We start from the raw sequence: 12,447 nt of genomic DNA, 5'->3' as shown, positions 1-12,447 counted from the left end.
CCTCTGCATCTATGAAATCTGCAGCTATACACGTGCAACAGACATGTCTGAAGTGAAACCCATTTTTATGAGTCAATTCTCTGGCATCCATGGCCATTTTGGAGATGGTCAGGTTTCTTTACTTCTTCTTCTTTCTTTTTTATTTTTTTGCTTCTTATGTGATTAGTCCTCCATTCGATTGTGAACTTAATATATTTGTTCTCGAATCTAAAACTCTCATTCTTGAGCATTAGGGAGGCTCTCAATCTTAAAATATCTTTCTGAATATTTTAAAAGATAATTAAAAAATAAATAACATGCAAAAAACATGTATGTGGGGATCCTATGTAGAAAAATAAGCAGGGTAAGAAGAGATGATAAGGCTAGGAAATGCAGAGCTCACCCTCACCCCCTTTCACTAATACTGATGTTAATGTAGTGAAGAAGCTCAGGCTCAGGAAATGTGTTCTTATTTAAGCATACCTCTTGCCCTGAATAGTCTGGCTATAAGCAAGCCAATCTTCAGAAAATCCTGAGTTGCCGATATGTCCTTATCTCTGGTAGCACATATTGATGACAGCAGGACTTCTTTTGTAATAAAATTCTATGTTCATACTGTTGTAAGAAGGACTCCTTTTCCTGTATGAACTGAGCTTACATGACTTTTGGATATGGACAGGCTGTGCCTTGGTACTAAAGGCAGAAGGGCAGCCCTCTTGATGTGGTCAGTATTTACTAGCCCTTCCCAAAACACTCCCAAAGAAGTGTAGGAGCCTGTGGGATTTGTTACAAGTGAATACAGTGAAAAAGGTGAGTGTTTCATTAGTTAAACAACTAGCATATAGTAAAGTACATGGATAAAGGTACTTTTCTACTAGCTGAAGCACTGAAAACACTATTTTAGGTCTTTTTAGAAAATCTGTGATTATTAAAACATACTTAAACCACAACTATGCCTGCAGGCTTGAGAAGAATATTTCACATTCTGACCATTTGCGCAGAAGGTAAAAAGTAATGCACTAGATTAGAAATTAAGAGATTTGGTCTTCTAGTCTTGGCTTTGACACTATTTAACCTTGACCTTCCCAAGCCAATTGGGCTCCGTTTTCTCCAATAGAGAGCCTCGAAGAGATAACATACAAGGTACTATACAACTTCACTTTTACAATTAAGAGACATATACAACCATTAACAATAATGTACAGAATAAAAACATATTTTTGGCATTTGAGCTGAAACAACCAGAGAATACCAAATGCAAAGGACATCCAGCTTTCTATATTCCCTGTGTAATATGTCTGTCACATAATGGCAAGAATAATAAACCCAACTCAAAACTTAAAACAGAAATTAAAAAAAAAACTTTGTCAGCTGGAAAAAAAAACTTAAAAAGGAACTAATTTGAAACACATTTTGCTTACTTTAACTTAGTATTCTTAAGTTCATTCTGTTTTCCTTTTAACTCCAGATGCATAGAAAGTCCTATGATCCTTTCATTCTAAATAAGAAATAGGAAATTTATGGTTGTGGTGCTAATGTGATGAAGTGTATGCATGGAACTTGGATATAGATGTACTTACTACATGAAAGCTATTTTTTCTGTGCCTTTTTTATGTCTATCTTTTTGTCCCTTCTCTTCTTCCCTTCCACCTTCCTTCTTTTTTTTCTCTTTCCTTCCCCCTTTCTTTTATGGCTGGGTATATGCTATTAAGTGCAGCTCCTAAAGTTGCCCCAGTGATTCCTGCCTTCTGTAATTTACAACCTTATGTATTTCCTTCCCTGGGGTAACTTGCTTCTAACCAACAGAATATGGCAGCATTGAGCGATGTCACTTTCATGATTAGGTTACAAGAGATTGAGACTTCTGTCTCACTAGCAGACTCACTCTGTTGCCAGTTTTGATGAAGTAAACTGCTGTGTGGGTGAGAACCACATGGCAAAGAATTGAGAGTGACTTTTGGACAACAACCAGAAAAAAGTGGAGGCCCTCAGTTTCGCAAACTTTGAATAAATGAATCCTGCCAACAACTGTGTAAGTGAGTATGAAAGCTGATCTTTCCCCAGCCCAGTCTTCAGATGAGACCACAGCCCTGGCTGACACTTTGATTGCATACATGTGAGAGAGCCTGAAGCTGAGGACCCAGTTGATGGGCAACCTGGAGTAAGGGTAGGAAATATTATTAACTCGACTAAATATTAATGTATGAATGCTATTTATACAGAAAAAATGAATCTAATATATGAGAACTTGAAAGCAGTATTCAAGAATGACACAAGCCACTTTTCTTAGCAAATGGAATGCATCACACTGAGTGTGGGAAAGTGCATAACTCCTCTTTTGGAGGCAAGAAGAACTGTATTGTGGCTGGCTGCTTAGCTCCTTCTCAGGTACCTCCTGCTTCAACTAGTACCTCTATGGCTGAAGACATCCATCATTCCTAAAATCCAGCTCCTTAGTATCATCCTGAGGTTTTCCAAGTCTGAGAGGTACTGGCACAATCTTAAAATGAGCACCTTTCTGTCTATGTCTAAAAATCTTATTAGAATCTTATTTCTTCATGTCACTATAAAGACAACAAATGGCCAGTGGAGACTCTTAGGTCCTGTCCTCTCTGATGAACAATGAACAGATAGTCATTTCTGAACTAGTAATATTTCCTACCCTTTTATGATTTTTTTTAGCTTATGACATCATGTTGAATACCTTACACATATTATCTCATTTAACACTAACAAAACCTGTAGAAGGTGGGTGTTATTTCCAGTTACAAATGGGTGAAACTGGAGGGTAAGTGAGTTTCCTACATTTATACTCCTATAGGTAGCAGAAATGGGACTAAAACACAGGTCTGTATGATTTCAATCTAAGCTATTCACACTAGCAAAATATTATGGCTTTTTTGTTCAACAATCTTTCTTGCTTTTCAAAAAATTCTCAGAAGGAAAATGATAAGCTCAGATGTTCTCTTAATTCAATTCTCAGTAAACTGGCAAGGCCTATGAACAGCAATTCCAAACTGTGAATGCACATTGGAATCCATGGGGGAGCTATAAAAAATATTGACGCCTTGGCCTACTCCCAGAGATCTGAATCAATCTGTCTGGGATGCAGCCTGGGTTTTAAGATTCTTTTTAAAGTTCCCCCGGTGATTACAATGTGTAGCCCAGGTTGAGAACCACTTCTGTAGAGAAGAAAAATTATATGAAAGACTGAAAAGGTGGATTTCCACATTGTTAGATTTCCTGAGCAGTTGTAGCAGAACTATGTATCAAGAGTGGACACTTGGCGTAAACTTCTGAAAGCCTAGTTCAGGAAGGTGTAGGGAGAATATGAATATTATCACCCCAGAAGAGGATAATAATGATTCATATTATTATGAATATTTGTAGAACTGAGAGCTATTTTAAATATATGCATAAAATGGTACAATTTATTTTTTATTTATTTTTACTTACTTATTTTTTATTTTGGCATATTATCGGGGTACAGATTTTAAGGTTTCAATAAATGCCCTTTCCCCCCGCCCCCAAAATGGTACAATTAAATGTAGTTCTGCCTAAATTTCTGATAGACTATAGTTTATAAATAGCAATAAGAATTAATTAAGAAGATGTTAAACTGGTATTTCTACTGAAATTTTTGTTTAAAAAAATTGAAGAAGTTACTAAATTCAAGTATGGAAAGGTAATCAAACTTGATATTATGTCCAAATCTATACTAACACAGAGACAGTGTCAGAGGGAACTGGGAGAAATTGCTGGCTGCAACACATAACTTTGATAGTGACCATAACTGTCTTGCTGGTCAGACTGGCTGGGCAGGCTGAAGTTGGCTTCCTTCTTCACTGCCTAGTCATGTTCCCTTCTTGGAGGAAGACTATCTTCTCGGAGAGTACACAGAGGGAGCATATTAAGCAGCTGTTATACATTGAAAGTTATATATTGAAGTGTTCACTTGTGTTTTTACCCTCTGTTCTCTCACCAGAGATGCTTTTCCATTCTCAACTCCTAACAAAGCAGAAACAAAAACCAAATGCAAGCACATATAATTTCTTAAAGTCTGCTTGGGGGTTAGGGCTAGGAGTGAAGGATAAAGAGGAGCAACTGAAGAGGTAGGGGAAGGTAGGAGGGGTAGGAGTCTTTGAAGGGAAAGGACAATCTCCTGCCAAGAGCTCCAGCTGTGGAGCAGAAGGCACTCAGTGGCCATCTTCCTTAAATGGAGCACTTCCCCCGGACCGTGTCCTGTGGACCATCCGATGCGACAGTCCTAGACAGTTGTTATTACCCCTGAACAGAGGGTGGGGGACTTAGATAAGTTGTGTGAAGTAGGGGATTGAAGGGAAAACCTTGCCATTTGACCAAAATGTAACTAAATATACAGTTGACAATTTCTTTTTGAGTTGCGTCAGCAGTAGACAAACAATAAGGAAAGAAAGAAAACAAAACAATAGTCCTTAATGTAATTAAGAAGACCCACTGAATTAAACTTGTACAATGACATACTTAAGAAAACAACTTTATAGAGTAGGTCGATGACCTTCAAGCATGATTTTTAATTGTCAATGATGACAGAAATGATTCAGACCAAACCATAGCATGTGGTTATATGTGCATGAAAAATGACAAGGAACATGCTGTAATTAAAGAAAAGCATATTGAACCTAATGACTTTTGGCCCACGGTGGTAGATTTGGATTATGCTATGAAATATGCACATGCAGTCAATCAAAGATAAGTTTTAGAAGAGCAGAACAGTCACAACATGCTCATTCGCCCTGATCTGGATAAAAAATGGTTATTGCTGAACATAAGCCAAAGTGAGGAAATACTCATTGTCAACTGAAATAGCTTTCATATGTTCTGAAGATTGCATAAGCACACTGGTCAAGGCCAACTATGGTGCAACTGCAATGTTCCTTCCAACAAATAATAAACAAGAGGTGGTGATTCCAGCAGAATTAGTCCACTTCCTAGACTATGCCTGCACAGGCTTTGGGTAAAAATCTTAGAGTGATTAATTAGTCTAAACATATCAGTGATTTAAGAACATCGTTATTTTTAGCCTTTACATTTAGGTAAGGCAATTTTACAGAATAGAACATGCACAATGCTCAAAGGTTTGAAGTGCAAAGATGTGAAGATGTAATTTTGCCACGAGGTAAAGAAGTTACTGCATTCAACATCATTGCTTTTCCAAGTTCCCTTCTTAGCAGCAAAATGGAGGGGGAATGACAACATGATAACAACTATGACCTCTGAGGGATTACCCTGTGCCAGACACTGTCTGTCCTACACATGATATATATTAATTCCTTTAACTCTTACAACTATGGAATGAGGTAGGTACTGTTATTCTCACTATTGGATAGACGAGGAAATTGAGGTGCAGAGAAGTAAAATAACTGGCCCAAGGTCAGTTGGTTCCTAAGTGATACAGACCCGATTCCAACACTGCAGTTGTGTTTCCGAGTCTATATTCTCAACCATTATACTTGTGGCTTTCAAAGTGTTTCAAAGTGACCCTCAGCAAGAAATATTTATATTTATTTTTATAATTAAAAATGTTTTTATATTTTTAAATAAATATATACACACTTATTTATGTGCTATATATACACACATATATATATGAAATAAAATATCTCAAAATTACTTTCACTGCCTGGAATGAATTCTGATTTCAATTTATAAATGCTGCTTGCAATCCATAAATTGATTTTCTAATGTGTCACCACTTTCAGTTTGAGAAACATTGCACATGAAGTTAATCGTGCCTCTAATGAAAGCTGAAAATTAATAGAAATGTTAGTCTGTAATTCCCTCAAAGCAAGGCAAGAATGTTTCCTTTATCTGGCCTGGATTATGAGATGATCAACAGAACTGTGTTTTCCAGGTAACCAAAATTTCTGAAATGTTTTTTTCCTAAAATATATTTCAAGATTCTCTGAATCATTAACAAAACCGGTCAAACATCATTTAACATTTTGTATGATTTTGCATGGGGATCAGGAATTATCCTACTGATTTATAATGTAACTACTATATAAGTAACTATATATAGGGTTTCTGGGAGAGACAGGCCTCTTGCCCCTACACTAAGTAGCTTCACCACTGTGCTTTGACTACAGCTTTGTATGATTCACACATAATTCCTTCCCAGGAATGACATAATTTATTAAAAATAGTAACAATTTTTTATCTTGAGAGTTGCCATGACAACTGATGGAAGCTACTAGGAAATTACTTTTGGTAATACTAGGTAGAGGCTAGAGAGCACCAATTCTGGAGCCAGACTCCCTGGGTTCCAATCCTATCTCCATTGCTTGCAATCTGTGTAATCTTGGGCAAATTACTTAACATCTTCAGTTTCCTCATCTGTAAAATGGGGATAATGATAGTAGGTCATAGGGTTACTGTGAAGATTAAATGAGCTAATATATGTAAAGCTCTTAGGACAATACCTGATACACAGTCGACACTATATAAATGTTCACAATTACTATTTCCATCCTCACAGTCAGTTGTGATTGCCAGTTTATAATTTGTTTTTTTTTTTTTTGTTTTTTTTTTTAGATACCAGAATTTCAGCATATATAATTTGTTAACTGCCATTACCCAAGAGGAGCAAATAATGAACAATGCTAAATCTGAAATTCTTTCTGTAATTACAAGTTCATTAGTACTAGCTGAAACATGTAGTTATAAGTTCATTGGTACTAGATGAAATATCCAAGTGTAGGTGGTGACAGCTATTTCCATCACTTATTTAGAGGTGATTTTCTGTGGCTGTGTTCTAGACAGTCATAGCCATTAAAGCCTGAATTCTAGAAAACTGAAGAATGTTGCTGTATTATTACATATTAGTGTTAAAATTAAAAACAAAATTCCAAGCAAAGGCTTTCTCTGCATTCTCCTGAGAAACAATTAAAAGAGAATGCTGCAAGTCTATGAAGCCACTCACGAGGAAAGCAGAATTACAAGAGAATCATGCAGATACTATGGGGCTGGCTCTCTAAGGCTCTCTGGAACATTTAGAATGTTACCTGATACTTTCCCCTGGTGACCTGGGCACTCTGAAATCACAGCAGAAACTTTATTGGTTTGTTTGCAATGCTCTTTTCAGAAAAAGTCTACAATCTAGGAAGAGTGCTGTATTGGAATTTGGGGAGTTCTCTCATTAGTAGTTCATCCAACTATTCTACCTCTCTGAGCTAAAGTCACCCTGAATGAAATAGGCTCCGTGGTTGAATTGTATTTTTCAAATTTTCTTCCTTTCCTTCCCTCCTTCCCTTCCTTTCTTTCTTTTCTTCCTTCTTCATCCTAAATTTGTGCTGGGGGCTCCCTGGGGACCAGATTCTGTGCTGAGGGGTGCTGAATTCACTGAGCTTTGCAGAGTGCCTGGCCCCAGTAGGCCTGTAGTAAACACTTAGGCTGAGAGGAATGAACCCCTCACCCAGCTTGCTGGACTTCTCCCTCTTGAAGCTCTTCTTTGAGGCAAGCATTCTTTTCCAAAGTACGCTTGTTATTTCCAAAGTGTTTTTTTTTTCTTTTTCTTTTTCTTTTTTTTTCTGGTTTCTTTTTTTTTTTTTCTTTTGGCATATTATAGGGGTACAGATTTTAAGGTTTCAATAAATGCCCATTCTCTCCCCCCTCCCTCCACAAGTCTGAGTTTACAGCATGACCATCCCCCAGATGGTGCACATCTCACTCATTATGTATGTATATACCCGCCCCCCTCCCCCCTGCCCAATACCCTATTACTGTAGTACCTATGTGTCCACTTAGGTGCTGCTCAGTTAATACCAGTTTGCTGGTGAGTATATGTGGTGCTTGTTTTTCCATTCTTGGGATAGTTCACTTAGTAGTATGGGTTCCAGCTCTAACCAGGCAAATATAAGATGTGCTATATCATCGTTGTTTCTTAGAGCTGAATAGTACTCCATGCTATACATATACCACATTTTATTAATCCATTATTGGATTGATGGGCACTTGGGCTGTTTTTGTTTGAAGAGCTTCAGGAATTCAGTAATTCCTCTACTTAAGAGCACCTTAAACCCCTTTTCAATAAAGATCACATCCTGGATGGATGCCCGTCTATCAAAATATGGTAAAAAGAGATCTGCAAATTTTTTGGCTTATTACTATTATTAAAAGCAACTGAACTGCCCTATAAATAATCTAGTGTCAGGGTGCATTTGAAAAAGACTGGGACACCTTTTTTAACCTATGGAATTGCCAACTGGTTATGAAACTACAAATACTCAGTTCCAAAAGTAGTATAGGCTTATTGGCAAACTGGGTTTTCAATTAATGATGGAAAATAGCAAAAATTTTAATAAAATATTTTCTATTGGACAATACTGAATGTAAGGAATTCACATTCATGCTTGATTTCTCTCAGGTTTCTTTGTAGAACTGAGGAAGGTACAGTTGTGAAGTCTTCTGCGTAGGCACTTACTGGGTTATAGCTGAGAACAAGAGTTCACAAGTTCTCTCCTGAACTGTTTACTTCTTTCTTTTCTATTATTTTTAATTACATTCTAGTAAACTTTTAAAAATGAATTCCTGGTGCATTTCAAAAAAGTTGTAGGATTGATCCAAATAAAGGCATAGTCTGCATTTCCAGTTGCTTTAAGATGAATTTCAAGTCAACTGAACTTTGTAGCGTCTTGGAAAAGTATTTATAGCACTTGTGATCAGGCAGGTGAAATTAATCAGATAACAGGCTATGCAGATAGCTCATGTGTATAGCAGCGTCAAGAGACAGAGCGGCACATGTACTGCTACTGGCATTTATCATTTAACTTGTCACCAAAACTTGCTTTTTGTTGTTTTATTTAGTTTTCACGGAACACTTTCTTCATAAAATTTATTAATTCCCTTAATACTTTGGATGAACATAATTTATCCTAGTTTTCAACATACTCAATCACCTTCCTTCTCCTTTTTCCTTTCTCCTTCATAACATTTACTTGGTATGTTTAGATACTTATGGATTTCAAATTCTTTCATTTAATCATCTTGGACAGAGTGATCACATACTTCTATGTCAGATTTAAAATTTTCTCTCTTCTCCCTGATTTCAGGGAGAGAATCCATTGATTCTCTTAAAAGCATAATGATTGTTGATTGGGGCTGTCAGATAGAAAGGTCGGGGCACTATTTCCTTGATGCTCTTTTCTCTGGCAAAAGAAGCAGATCTGCCAAAGGGCAGCAGCCCAAAGTTCCAACAATGTAGTTTTTTGGAAGATGGAAACAGGAATATGACCTCAAAGACACATCCTTAGAAGAACTGACTTAAGAAATAGAATTCTACTAATTCTCTCATAGAGTTTCATTATTTGTAAAAAATATATTCCACATAGCATGGTTTTGAGATGTCAAAGACAATTACACTGAAAAATTACACAAAAACAATTAGCACTAAATTCAGTCGATATCTCATTGTGGTTTTAATTTCTATTTCTCTGATAATTAGAGATGTTGAACATTTTTTTCATGTATCTGCTGGCCATTTGTATGTCTTCTTTTGAGAAATGTCCATTTTTACAAGGCTATTTGTTTTCCTGTTATTGAGCAGTTTGAGTTCCTCGTATATGTTGCATTATAGCCCCTTATCTGATATATGATTTAAAAATATCTTCTCCCAATTTGTTTATTGTCTCTTCTCTCTATTAGTTGTTTTGTTCGTTGTAAAGAAGCTTTTTAGTTTGATGATATCCCATTTGCCTATTTTTGCTTTCATTGCCTGTGCTTTTGGGGTCATATCTAAGAAACCTCTGCCCAGACCAATGTCATGGTGCATTTCCACTATTTCCACTTTATTCTAATAGTTTTATAGTTTCAGGTCTTATGTTTAAGTGTTTAATCCATTTTGAGTTGATTAATGTATAAGGGGTGAGATAAGGGTCTAATTTCATTCTTCTGCATGTGGATATCCAGTTTTCCCAATACCATTTATTGAAGAGACTGTCCTTTCCTCATTGTGTGTTCTCAGTACCTTTGTTGAAAATAAATTGACCATAGAGGTATAGGTTTATTTCTGGGCTCTCTATCCCATTCCATTGGCCAATGTGTTTGTTTTTATGCCAATACTACACTGTTTTGTTTACTATAGCTTTATATTATATTATATTATATTATATTGTATTATATGATTGCATGATACTTTAGCTTTGTTCTTTTTGGTCAAGATTGCTTTGGCTATTCAGGTTCTTTTGTCATTCCATATGAATTTTAGGATTGCTTTTTCTATTTCTATGATGAATGGCATTGGAAATTTGATAGGATTGCACCGAATCTGTAGAATCCTTTGGGTACTACTGGCTTTTTAACAATATTAATTCTTCCAATCCGTTTATTTGTGTCATTTTCAATTTCTTTCACCATTTTTTATAGTTTTCAGTAAACAGATCTTTTACTTCCTTTTAAATTTACTCCTACATATTTTTTTGATGCTTTTGTAAATGGGATTGTTTTCTTAATTTCTTTTTCAGATGCTTTGTTGTTAGTTGGGCATTGGAGTTTTAAAAGCTCCCCAGTGATTTTAATGTGTAGCATTTGATGGTTAATTTAAGAACCACTAACTTATATCATCTTTTCCCTTTTGAGCTCAGAAGGCATCCTGCTTGCTACCACTGGAGCCTCTTGTCTGGTTCTCACATGTCAAATTCTTAGCCAGGAATGGTAGGAAAAAGTAAATGTGGGAGCATTCCAATCCAAGCCTGAAAGTATGGCAATGCTTTGCCAACATCAAGTCTCTGTCACTGAAAAATCTGAACCTAATGAAGTCTAAGGGGAACCTTCTATTGCCAGAAGAAACCAACTGACAAATGAGACTTTATTTTCCCCATCTTGTAATTTTGTTGAGGCCATTTAATTCTGACTGACAATCATATATTCTTCTATGTAATTTCATTTCTAAGGTTTGAAGTTTCAAATGCAACATAAAAGAGTCATTTTATTTTATTTTAAAAGAGTCTTTTTAAATGAACACACTAAAGCTTTTTAGTTTTAGGATTTAGAGCTACATTCAACATGCATTCATTCATTTGTTAATTTATTTAACAAACAATCACTGAACATCTGTTTATGTGCAGGCTGTGGCTTAACACTATCACTTGCTGAAACAGTATATTCGGTCCAAGGATCACAGCACACTAAATGGAATATTTTATATAAAGAGCCTGCGCAAGTTCCCCGAGAACGAGATTCATCTCAGTCATCGTTTCTTAATAACTTTTGCTCTGTGTATATTTTCTTGCTCGGTGGAGTTACTACCACTACACATTTGAATTCCTAAGTCTACATTCAGATTTTTAAAATGCTTCATGTACCAATGGTCCTCAACTCATGATGTTTTTCAACTTTATAATAGGTTTATCAGGGCATGTTTGATTTATGATATTTTTTGACTTATGATAGGTTTATCAGGAAACAACCCCACTGTAAGTTGAGGAGCATCTGTACATATTTTACCTCTATTTTTATAAAAAGAATGACCAATATGGTAAATACAAAGATACGGTATACATGCACATGACATCCAAAATGTAAGAACAGAAAACATTTTTCTATTAATATTTATAAATATACACATTACTCAGAAGAGAACTTGTCATTGTCTCATGCATATGTTTTTAATTTTAATTTTTACTTTTTTAGGTACCTATTAGTACTTTGAGGAGGCTGTACCACACTTCATTTTTCTAAACCAAGGGTTCTAAACGAGGGGTTAGTTTCCCAGAAGACATTTGGCAATGACTGGAGACACTTTTGGTTGTCAAGACTGGAGGAGAGGGTGATACACACTACATCTAGTGAGTAGAGGCCAAGGATTCTGTGAAACATCTTCTAATGCACAGGACAGTTGCCACAACAGAATGATCTGGTCCAAATGCCACCCTATTCCATTAAACAATTAAAACCATTAAATTATAATAAAGTTCTTCAAAATGTAAATATGTACATTTTTATATAAATAAGCTAACATAAAAATCTAAAGCCCCAATCTCCCCTATCCTTTTGCCTGTCTAAACTTTCTTTTTCTGTTCAATGAAGAAAAACATTTTAAAGTCCTTGGGACTTTTTTTTTTTTATTTTTTTATTTTGGCATATTATGGGGGTACAGATTTTAAGGTTTCAATAAATGCCCATTTCCCCCCTCCCCCCAAAAGTCTGAGTCTCCATCATGACCATCCCCCAGATGGTGCACATCTCACTCATTATGTATGTATATACCCGCCCCCCTCCTCCCTCCCACCTCCCCAATACCCTATTACTGTAGCACCTATGTGTCCACTTAGGTGCTACTCAGTTAATACCAGTTTGCTGGAGAATATATCTGGTGCTTGTTTTTCCATTCTTGGGATACTTCACTTAGTAGTATGGGTTCCAGCTCTAACCAGGAAAATATAAGATGTGCTATATCACCATTGTTTCTTAGAGCTGAATAGTACTCCATGG

The 12,447-nt window shown here is 36.1% G+C and overlaps 1 protein-coding gene across 4 annotated transcripts in view; it reads right to left on the bottom strand.

Moving 5' to 3' along the window:
- Positions 1-12,447, bottom strand: part of GHR (growth hormone receptor) — a 256,405-nt gene that overhangs the window by 26,927 nt on the left and 217,031 nt on the right. The window lies entirely within an intron of this gene.

Source organism: Microcebus murinus, chromosome 11 (assembly GCF_040939455.1).
Source record: "Microcebus murinus isolate Inina chromosome 11, M.murinus_Inina_mat1.0, whole genome shotgun sequence".
Taxonomy (NCBI): domain Eukaryota; kingdom Metazoa; phylum Chordata; class Mammalia; order Primates; family Cheirogaleidae; genus Microcebus; species Microcebus murinus.
The sequence above is the reverse complement of the archived record's forward strand: the minus strand, read 5'-3'. Positions and strand labels throughout refer to the sequence as shown.